The 10,482-nt window shown below is 42.3% G+C and overlaps 1 pseudogene across 1 annotated transcript in view; it reads left to right on the forward strand.

Moving 5' to 3' along the window:
- The window catches only part of LOC311121097, a 30,115-nt pseudogene extending 19,924 nt beyond the window's left edge, over positions 1-10,191 (forward strand). Inside the window, exon 7 of the transcript in view lies at positions 10,054-10,191. The product of the transcript in view is annotated as an uncharacterized misc_RNA (transcript). The remainder of the gene's footprint in view (positions 1-10,053) is intronic.
- Positions 10,192-10,482: the final 291 nt, after the last annotated feature.

Genomic DNA, 10,482 nt, shown 5'->3' on the forward strand with positions numbered 1-10,482 from the left:
CAATCCCAAATGACACCCTATTCCCTGTATTCCCATGGTGCTGTGGTCAACAGTAGTGTACTGTATAGGGAATAGGGTTCCATTTGGGAGACTTCCAATGATGATATATTGCTGTGCGTTGTTTTCCCAGTAGAATGATGCAGAGACAAACCGGCTGTTCTAGCAACGCTCAAACTATCTGGATTGTCTAGTTATTATGAGGATGAATGAATCCTAAATGGTACCAAGGTCTGGCAGGTAGCTTAGTGGTTAAGAGCGTTGTGCCAGTAACCGAAAGGTCGCTGGTTCTAATCCCCGAGCCGACTAGGTGAAAAATCTGTTGATGTGCCCTTGAGCAAGGCACTTAACCCTAATTGCTCCTGTAAGTCGCTCTGGATAAGAGCGTCTGCTAAATGACAAATAAAAAAATAAAAAAATAAAAGGTCCAAAGGGCTTCAGAATCTCCTCAAACAGCTTTAATTTTTAACCTTTTATTTAACTAGGCAAGTCAGTTAAGAACAAATTCTTATTTACAATGACGGCCTACACCGGCCAAACCCCGGACGGCGCTGGGCCAATTGTGTGCCGCCCTATGGGACTCCCAATCACAGCCGGTTGTGATACAGCCTGGAATCGAACCAGGGGGTCTGTAGTGACACCTCAAGCACTGAGATGCAGTGCCTTAAACCGCTGTGCCACTCGGGAGCCTCAGTAGGAATGTTTCCTTACTACAAAATAAAACGTTCTGTGACAATTTAAAACTGAATTGGATGAATTCAAAATTATTAACGAAAATTCGTCAATAACCCCCCCGACCCCTCCCCCCCCCCCCCCCGGATTCTATGGGATGCCACCAAAGGTGACTAAATCACAATTAAATAAATGAATAAATCACAATTAGAGAAGATATCAGAATTGGAAAAGTTGTTTAAACGACGTTGGAGCGTTTTCAACAAACAAAGTCAAGACAGAACTAAATCTATTGATAAGAGTTAATAATAAGTATAATAATAATAATAATAATAATAATAATATTGATAAGACAGAGTTTGGTATCCATGGAGTTAGACTCAACCATAACATCCATGGTAATCCACCCGGTCGTCTACTGGCTAACGAGCTACACAGTAATGATCAATTAGCTGATAAACCATCCATGGTAATCCACCCGGTCGTCTACTGGCTAACGAGCTACGCAGTAACGATCAATTAGCTGATAAACCATCCATGGTAATCCACCCAGTCGTCTACTGGCTAACGAGCTACACAGTAATGATCAATTAGCTGATAAACCATCCATGGTAATCCACCCGGTCGTCTACTGGCTAACGAGCTACGCAGTAACGATCAATTAGCTGATAAACCATCCATGGTAATCCACCCGGTCGTCTACTGGCTAACGAGCTACGCAGTAATGATCAATTAGCTGATAAACCATCCATGGTAATCCACCCGGTCGTCTACTGGCTAACGAGCTACACAGTAATGATCAATTAGCTGATAAACCATCCATGGTAATCCACCCGGTCGTCTACTGGCTAACGAGCTACGCAGTAATGATCAATTAGCTGATAAACCATCCATGGTAATCCACCCAGTCGTCTACTGGCTAACGAGCTACACAGTAACGATCAATTAGCTGATAAACCATCCATGGTAATCCACCCAGTCGTCTACTGGCTAACGAGCTACACAGTAACGATCAATTAGCTGATAAACCATCCATGGTAATCCACCAGGTCGTCTACTGGCTAACGAGCTACGCAGTAATGATCAATTAGCTGATAAACCATCCATGGTAATCCACCCGGTCGTCTACTGGCTAACGAGCTACACAGTAACGATCAATTAGCTGATAAACCATCCATGGTAATCCACCAGGTCGTCTACTGGCTAACGAGCTACGCAGTAATGATCAATTAGCTGATAAACCATCCATGGTAATCCACCCAGTCGTCTACTGGCTAACGAGCTACACAGTAATGATCAATTAGCTGATAAACCATCCATGGTAATCCACCCTGTCGTCTACTGGCTAACGAGCTACACAGTAATGATCAATTAGCTGATAAACCATCCATGGTAATCCACCAGGTCGTCTACTGGCTAACGAGCTACGCAGTAACGATCAATTAGCTGATAAACCATCCATGGTAATCCACCAGGTCGTCTACTGGCTAACGAGCTACACAGTAATGATCAATTAGCTGATAAACCATCCATGGTAATCCACCAGGTCGTCTACTGGCTAACGAGCTACGCAGTAACGATCAATTAGCTGATAAACCATCCATGGTAATCCACCAGGTCGTCTACTGGCTAACGAGCTACACAGTAATGATCAATTAGCTGATAAACCATCCATGGTAATCCACCCAATCGTCTACTGGCTAACGAGCTACGCAGTAACGATCAATTAGCTGATAAACCATCCATGGTAATCCACCCAATCGTCTACTGGCTAACGAGCTACGCAGTAACGATCAATTAGCTGATAAACCATCCATGGTAATCCACCCAATCGTCTACTGGCTAACGAGCTACGCAGTAACGATCAATTAGCTGATAAACCATCCATGGTAATCCACCCAATCGTCTACTGGCTAACGAGCTACGCAGTAACGATCAATTAGCTGATAAACCATCCATGGTAATCCACCCAATCGTCTACTGGCTAACGAGCTACGCAGTAACGATCAATTAGCTGATAAACCTTCCATGGTAATCCACCCAATCGTCTACTGGCTAACGAGCTACGCAGTAATGATCAATTAGCTGATGAAGCAACTATTGAATCTGAAACAGGAGAATTACTATCAGAACCCAAATGAATCAACCAAAGATTCTCCCTTTCTAGAAAGAATTGTACACCTCTGATTGTACATCCACACCAAGACAGATCGAGTCCTTTTTTTTTTAAAGATAGAAGAACTCCTCTTCTCTCAACAGAGGAAGCTTCTCTCTCCATGAACTCAAAAGGACACTAGATAACAGGAATAAAGGCAGATCACCTGGTTGGGACGGTTTTCCTCCTGAGGTCTATTTATTTTTAGTCATTTAGCAGACGCTCTTATCCAGAGCGACTTACAGGAGCAATTAGGGTTAAGTGCCTTGCTCAAGGGCACGTCGGCAGATTTTTCACCTAGTCGGCTCGGGGATTAGAACCAGCGACCTTTCGGTTACTTTGCACAACGCTCTTAACCACTAAGCTGTTGGAACCAATTAGGTCCACTGGTAGTTGAAGTGATGAACACCGCTGTTCACAAAGGTTCATTTGACAGGGATGTAAATACATTATTAAATACTAATTTAGCTTTTATTAGAAAATGTAAGTACGGCCACCCAGTGCTTTCACTATCTTTGATAAACACAGATGTTAATATCCTTATGAGTCTATTGACATAACGTAATAAAAAAATCCCCATCAAAACCACTCAGTTTAAGCCAGAGATATCTGGGGTTTTATTTTGCATGGGCTACGTCTCAATCCACCGCATCAGTCTACGTCGTTCCTCTGCATCTGGGGCAGGTGGCTTAGTGGTTAAGAGCATTGTGCCAGTAACCGAAAGGTCGCTGGTTCTAATCCCCGAGCCGACTAGGTGAAAAATCTGCCGACGTGCTCTTGAGCAAGGCACTTAACCCTAATTGCTCCTGTAAGTCGCTCTGGATAAGAGCGTCTGCTAAATGACTAAAAAATAAAAATAATAAAAAATAATAAGGTGGCCGAGTTATAGCTGTGCTTGTCAGACCATGAGACATCCCGAAAATCGGTCTTCTCACGAACACGATGGTGTCCTTATATAACTTTCAAAATACAGAAATACAACCGGTATGATGCACTTTTACCAAAATATCGTTTTGAGGTGGAATTTTCCTTTAAGTAATTGTTTTAATAATAAAGTGAAAATAAGTTTATGGCATAATAATAAAATAAGTAGTTGATTCAATAACAACAATTATATTGCTCATTAATAGTTTTAATATTGAAGTAATATAATTAATAGCTTTAATAAATACAGGTCATTATGGTGTAATCACCAATGGGTTAAAACTGTCCTTGATAAAGACAGGTCATTATGGTGTAATCACCAATGGGTTAAAACTGTCCTTGATAAAGACAGGTCATTATGGTGTAATCACCAATGGGCTAAAACTGTCCTTGATAAAGACAGGTCATTATGGTGTAATCACCAGTGGGTTAAAACTGTCCTTGATAAAGACAGGTCATTATGGTGTAATCACCAATGGGCTAAAACTGTCCTTGATAAAGACAGGTCATTATGGTGTAATCACCAATGGGTTAAAACTGTCCTTGATAAAGACAGGTCATTATGGTGTAATCACCAATGGGTTAAAACTGTCCTTGATAAAGACAGGTCATTATGGTGTAATCACCAGTGGGTTAAAACTGTCCTTGATAAAGACAGGTCATTATGGTGTAATCACCAATGGGTTAAAACTGTCCTTGATAAAGACAGGTCATTATGGTGTAATCACCAATGGGCTAAAACTGTCCTTGATAAAGACAGGTCATTATGGTGTAATCACCAATGGGTTAAAACTGTCCTTGATAAAGACAGGTCATTATGGTGTAATCACCAGTGGGTTAAAACTGTCCTTGATAAAGACAGGTCATTATGGTGTAATCACCAATGGGTTAAAACTGTCCTTGATAAAGACAGGTCATTATGGTGTAATCACCAATGGGTTAAAACTGTCCTTGATAAAGACAGGTCATTATGGTGTAATCACCAATGGGCTAAAACTGTCCTTGATAAAGACAGGTCATTATGGTGTAATCACCAATGGGTTAAAACTGTCCTTGATAAAGACAGGTCATTATGGTGTAATCACCAATGGGTTAAAACTGTCCTTGATAAAGACAGGTCATTATGGTGTAATCACCAGTGGGTTAAAACTGTCCTTGATAAAGACAGGTCATTATGGTGTAATCACCAATGGGTTAAAACTGTCCTTGATAAAGACAGGTCATTATGGTGTAATCACCAATGGGTTAAAACTGTCCTTGATAAAGACAGGTCATTATGGTGTAATCACCAATGGGCTAAAACTGTCCTTGATAAAGACAGGTCATTATGGTGTAATCACCAATGGGTTAAAACTGTCCTTGATAAAGACAGGTCATTATGGTGTAATCACCAGTGGGTTAAAACTGTCCTTGATAAAGACAGGTCATTATGGTGTAATCACCAATGGGTTAAAACTGTCCTTGATAAAGACAGGTCATTATGGTGTAATCACCAATGGGTTAAAACTGTCCTTGATAAAGACAGGTCATTATGGTGTAATCACCAATGGGTTAAAACTGTCCTTGATAAAGACAGGTCATTATGGTGTAATCACCAATGGGTTAAAACTGTCCTTGATAAAGACAGGTCATTATGGTGTAATCACCAGTGGGTTAAAACTGTCCTTGATAAAGACAGGTCATTATGGTGTAATCACCAATGGGCCAAAACTGTCCTTGATAAAGACAGGTCATTATGGTGTAATCACCAATGGGCTAAAACTGTCCTTGATAAAGACTGGTCATTATGGTGTAATCACCAATGGGTTAAAACTGTCATTGATAAAGACAGGTCATTATGGTGTAATCACCAATGGGCTAAAACTGTCCTTGATAAATTATGGTGTAATCACCAATGGGCTAAAACTGTCCTTGATAAATTATGGTGTAATCACCAATGGGCTAAAACTGTCCTTGATAAATTATGGTGTAATCACCAATGGGCTAAAACTGTCCTTGATAAAGACAGGTCATTATGGTGTAATCACCAATGGGCTAAAACTGTCCTTGAGTTTACAGCAGTATACTGTAATATCAATGATAATCTACTGACAGCCACCAGTAATACGGAAAGCAACACTGATATTATCTCTCTCTCCAACCACGGTGTATGAATAGAGAAACACTGATATTACCTCTCTCTCCAACCACGGTGTATGAATAGAGAAACACTGATGTGACCTATCTCTCCAACCACAGTGTATGAATAGAGAAACACTGATGTGACCTCTCTCTCCAACCACGGTGTATGAATAGAGAAACACTTATGTGACCTCTCTGTCCAACCACGGTGTATGAATAGAGAAACACTGATGTGACCTCTTTCTCCAACCACGGTGTATACATTTACATTTGAGTCATTTAGCAGACGCTCTTATCCAGAGCGACTTACAGTTAGTGAATACATTATTTTTTTTATTTTTTTATACTGGCCCCCCGTGGGAATCGAACCCACAACCCTGGCGTTGCAAACGCCATGCTCTATCAACTGAGCTACATCCCTGCCGGCCATTCCCTCCCCTACCCTGGACGACGCTGGGCCAATTGTGCGCCGCCCATGAGTCTCCCGGTCGCGGCCGGCTGCGACAGGGCCTGGATACGAACCAGGATCTCTAGTGGCACAGTTAGCACTGCGATGCAGTGCCTTAGACCACTGCGCCACTCAGGAGAATATGTATGAATAGAGAAATAATGTATGAATAGAGAAACACTGATGTGACCTCTCTCTCCAACCACGGTGTATGAATAGAGAAACACTGATGTTACCTCTCTCCAACCACGGTGTATGAATAGAGAAACACTGATGTGACCTCTCTCTCCAACCACGGTGTATGAATAGAGAAACACTGATGTTACCTCTCTCCAACCACGGTGTATGAATAGAGAAACACTGATGTTACCTATCTCCAACCACGGTGTATGAATAGAGAAACACTGATGTGACCTCTCTCTCCAACCACGGTGTATGAATAGAGAAACACTGATGTGACCTCTCTCTCCAACCACGGTGTATGAATAGAGAAACACTGATATTACCTCTCTCCAACCACAGTGTATGAATAGAGAAACACTGATGTGACCTCTCTCTCCAACCACGGTGTATGAATAGAGAAACACTGATGTGACCTCTCTCCAACCACGGTGTATGAATAGAGAAACACTGATGTGACCTCTCTCTCCAACCACGGTGTATGAATAGAGAAACACTGATGTTACCTCTCTCCAACCACGGTGTATGAATAGAGAAACACTGATGTTACCTATCTCCAACCACGGTGTATGAATAGAGAAACACTGATGTGACCTCTCTCTCCAACCACGGTGTATGAATAGAGAAACACTGATGTGACCTCTCTCTCCAACCACGGTGTATGAATAGAGAAACACTGATATTACCTCTCTCTCCAACCAAGGTGTACGAATAGAGAAACACTGATATTACCTCTCTCCAACCACAGTGTATGAATAGAGAAACACTGATGTTACCTCTCTCCAACCACGGTGTATGAATAGAGAAACACTGATGTGACCTCTCTCTCCAACCACGGTGTATGAATAGAGAAACACTGATATTACCTCTCTCTCCAACCACGGTGTATGAATAGAGAAACACTGATGTGACCTCTCTCTCCAACCACGGTGAATGAATAGAGAAACACTGATATTATCTCTCTCCAACCACGGTGTATGAATAGAGAAACACTGATATTATCTCTCTCCAACCACGGTGTATGAATAGAGAAACACTGATATTACCTCTCTCTCCAACCACGGTGTATGAATAGAGAAACACTGATATTATCTCTCTCCAACCACGGTGTATGAATAGAGAAACACTGATATTATCTCTCTCCAACCACGGTGTATGAATAGAGAAACACTGATATTATCTCTCTCTCCAACCACGGTGTATGAATAGAGAAACACTGATGTTACCTCTCTCCAACCACGGTGTATGAATAGAGAAACACTGTTGTTATCTCTCTCTCCAACCAAGGTGTATGAATAGAGAAACACTGATGTTATCTCTCTCTCCAACCACGGTGTATGAATAGAGAAACACTGATGTGACCTCTCTCTCCAACCACGGTGTATGAATAGAGAAACACTGATGTTATCTCTCTCTCCAACCACGGTGTATGAATAGAGAAACACTGATGTTCTCTCTCTCTCCAACCACGGTGTATGAATAGAGAAACACTGTTGTTATCTCTCTCTCCAACCACGGTGTATGAATAGAGAAACACTGATGTTATCTCTCTCTCCAACCACGGTGTATGAATAGAGAAACACTGATGTTATCTCTCTCTCCAACCACGGTGTATGAATAGAGAAACACTGATGTTATCTCTCTCTCCAACCACGGTGTATGAATAGAGAAACACTGATGTTATCTCTCTCCAACCACGGTGTATGAATAGAGAAACACTGATGTTATCTCTCTCTCCAACCACGGTGTATGAATAGAGAAACACTGATGTTATCTCTCTCTCCAACCACGGTGTATGAATAGAGAAACACTGTTGTTATCTCTCTCTCCAACCACGGTGTATGAATAGAGAAACACTGTTGTTATCTCTCTCTCCAACCACGGTGTATGAATAGAGAAACACTGATGTTATCTCTCTCTCCAACCACGGTGTATGAATAGAGAAACACTGTTGTTATCTCTCTCTCCAACCAAGGTGTATGAATAGAGAAACACTGATGTTATCTCTCTCTCCAACCAAGGTGTATGAATAGAGAAACACTGTTGTTATCTCTCTCTCCAACCACGGTGTATGAATAGAGAAACACTGTTGTTATCTCTCTCTCCAACCAAGGTGTATGAATAGAGAAACACTGATGTTATCTCTCTCTCCAACCACGGTGTATGAATAGAGAAACACTGATGTTAACTCTCTCTCCAACCAAGGTGTATGAATAGAGAAACACTGATGTTATCTCTCTCTCCAACCACGGTGTATGAATAGAGAAACACTGATGTTATCTCTCTCTCCAACCAAGGTGTATGAATAGAGAAACACTGATGTTATCTCTCTCTCCAACCACGGTGTATGAATAGAGAAACACTGATGTTATCTCTCTCTCCAACCACGGTGTATGAATAGAGAAACACTGATGTTATCTCTCTCTCCAACCAAGGTGTATGAATAGAGAAACACTGATGTTACCTCTCTCTCCAACCACGGTGTATGAATAGAGAAACACTGATGTTACCTCTCTCTCCAACCACGGTGTATGAATAGAGAAACACTGATGTTATCGCTCTCTCCAACCACGGTGTATGAATAGAGAAACACTGATGTTATCTCTCTCTCCAACCACGGTGTATGAATAGAGAAAAACTGTTGTTATCTCTCTCTCCAACCACGGTGTATGAATAGAGAAACACTGATGTTATCTCTCTCTCCAACCACGGTGTATGAATAGAGAAACACTGTTGTTATCTCTCTCTCCAACCACAGTGTATGAATAGAGAAACACTGTTGTTATCTCTCTCTCCAACCACGGTGTATGAATAGAGAAACACTGATGTTATCTCTCTCTCCAACCACGGTGTATGAATAGAGAAACACTGATGTTATCTCTCTCTCCAACCACGGTGTATGAATAGAGTAGCAGACTGAAGAAGAGATTCAGCAACTCTTGGAGGATAGTGGAAGTTGATTAAAAAAAATCCTACTTTATTGTTAAAACCAACGAGTTTTGGGTCCGTAGCCTTCATCAGCAACCCAGCAATATAAAAGTAATTTATGATTTATTGTTCAGAAATTGGTGTCCATCAGCAAAAACAATGATGTCTCCAGCACACTGAGATCCCCAAGTGTATTCATTATAATGGTTCAATATGACATCTTTATGACCTAAGGTTGAATATAATACATACTGTTGGGATCTTACTGTAATAATATCCTACTATGAAACACAGAACCTGCTCAAAGCCATTGTCTCTGTGTGTTTTTCTATTGTGTGTCCCCATTCACCACCCTTCTACCAAAGTGTACACTTGCACACACCCCATCATGGATTTAGGATTGGTCATGCACACTCCCCATCATGGATTTAGGATTGGTCATGCACACTCCCCATCATGGATTTAGGATTGGTCATGCACACTCCCCATCATGGATTTAGGATTGTTAGAAGCAAAGTGTGCAAGACAACATTTCAGGAGAAGGCAGGATGATCAGGACACTGTTTGTATGTTCTTGTAAAGTCCCATGATGGTGTAGTCACTGGTTGTTGTTGGTCTTCCTGTCCAGTAGGGGGCTCCACCAGGTATGCCCACACAGACATCACAACCTCAGAGACAGCTCAGAGAGTAGGAGCAGAACACGCCCAGGGGAGAGAGGACAGGCTGATGGAGCTGGAACACGCCCAGGGGAGAGAGGACAGGCTGATGGAGCTGGAACACGCCCAGGGGAGAGAGGACAGGCTGATGGAGCTGGAACACGCCCAGGGGAGAGAGGACAGGCTGATGGAGCTGGAACACGCCCAGGGGAGAGAGGACAGGCTGATGGAGCAGAACACGCCCAGGGGAGAGAGGACAGGCTGATGGAGCAGAACACGCCCAGGGGAGAGAGGACAGGCTGATGGAGCAGAACACGCCTAGGGGACAGAGGACAGGCTGATGGAGCAGAACACGCCCAGGGGAGAGAGGACAGGCTGATGGAGTAGAACACGCCCAGGGG

The sequence above is a fragment of the Coregonus lavaretus genome (genome assembly GCF_964263955.1).
Source record: "Coregonus lavaretus genome assembly, contig: HAP1_SCAFFOLD_6331, whole genome shotgun sequence".
NCBI classification, from domain to species: Eukaryota; Metazoa; Chordata; class Actinopteri; order Salmoniformes; family Salmonidae; genus Coregonus; species Coregonus lavaretus.